At 48.8% G+C, this 1,647-nt stretch overlaps 1 pseudogene; it reads left to right on the forward strand.

Moving 5' to 3' along the window:
* The first annotated feature begins 484 nt into the window (after positions 1–484).
* LOC144256010 (olfactory receptor 5J3-like) lies at positions 485–1,445 on the forward strand (annotated as a pseudogene).
* The last annotated feature ends 202 nt before the right edge of the window (positions 1,446–1,647 follow it).

The raw sequence follows: 1,647 nt of genomic DNA on the forward strand, positions 1-1,647 counted from the left end.
ACAGGAATAGTTAACTTCTGCCTTTCCAAACACAGAGATCAAGATTGATGTAAAATGAGAAAAACTCTACATTGGAAAACACTGAAGGCAACACCGACTGCTTCTTCAGATGATGACTCTGCTTTGTAAATTTTTTCTTAACTTTTTGCAATGAAAATGTACTTCTCCAAAAATCCTATGTTTACATAAAAGGACAACAGGAGACAGAGATTACTGAGACAGTGAGAAATGACTTCACACCATTATGAGGTTGAATGGCTTTCTGTTGGCTTCTAGCAATTCTCTGGTTACTCCCACCCACCATCACCCCTGCAAATGTGTGCGGCTCCGTGGGTCTGATTCCCTGAGACCAGTCCCACAGGTTATCAGTCTCCAGGCTGCTTTTCGTTCAATATTATTTGCCATGTTGCTGCAGATTAACAAGCCTGTTTGGGGTGCTCTCAGTCCATTCTCATCATGGTTTCTTTTTCTCTGTTTTGTAGCTATGAGACCATTGGAAATGAGCAGTCAAACATTTGTCACCGAATTCATCTTCTTGGGATTTTCCAACTACTCCAACCTACAGGGCTGGTTCTTCCTGCTCTTTCTGGTCATTTACCTGACCACTCTCCTGGGGAACATGCTCATAATAGTGGCCACCAGGGTCAGTCCTGCTCTCCACACTCCAATGTACTTTTTCCTCAGCAATTTGAGCTTCTTGGACGTCTGCTACACATCCACCACCCTCCCAGTACTGCTGGTGAACTTCTTCTGGGAGAAGAAGGCCATTTCTTATGAGGGCTGCCTTTCCCAGATCTTCTTCTTGGTGACAAGTGCTGGCACAGAAGGCATCTTACTGGCTGTGTGACCAGTATGACCGCTGTGTGGCCACCTGCCATCCTCCTCAGTACCCAGTCCTTGTGAGTGTGAAGGTCTGTGTTGGTCTGGTGACTGGGTCCTGGCTGTGTGGGCTGGTGACTTTGGTCACACACACAGTGCTGGCCACCACACTCACTCTGTGTGGGCCCTACCAGGTCAGCCACTTTCTCTGTGACATCCCATTGCTCCTGAAGCTCTCCTGCTCAGACACCTCTGTCAACGAGTCTGTGCTCCCCATGGCCAGTACCACCATGGGCCTGAGCCCCTGCCTCTTCACTGCAGGCTCCTATGCACTCATCATGGCAGCCATCCTTGGGATTCCCTCTGCCCAGGGCAGGAGGAAGGCCTTCTCCACCTGTGCGTCCCACCTCACTGTCATGGTGGTCTTCTATGGAACAGCCAACTTCCACTATGACAGGCCCAGAGAAGGCCACTCCCTGGACATGGACACCCTGGTTTCTGTGCTCTTCTGTGTGGCGACCCCCATGTTGAATCCCATCATTCACAGCCTGAGAAGCAAGGAGGTCCAGAGTGCCCTGAGGAACTGGCTGGGAGACAGACTGTATAGTGAGATTAGAACTAGATGATGGTTTCATTCTAGGAAATGTCTTAGTTGTAGAAATATGTGAACTCTTCAGCAGCAATTACAACAGCGCTCTCTCCATACACAGTGTCTCATGACCACTGTGGTGCCCCTCCCACCAGGGGAAGCACACTGTGCTAAGTATGTGACACATTGTGACCTCACCTGGGTTCTCTAATCCACAGGTATTTCAGAATATTTTTATT

Source organism: Urocitellus parryii, chromosome 7 (assembly GCF_045843805.1).
Source record: "Urocitellus parryii isolate mUroPar1 chromosome 7, mUroPar1.hap1, whole genome shotgun sequence".
Classification (NCBI taxonomy): Eukaryota; Metazoa; Chordata; class Mammalia; order Rodentia; family Sciuridae; genus Urocitellus; species Urocitellus parryii.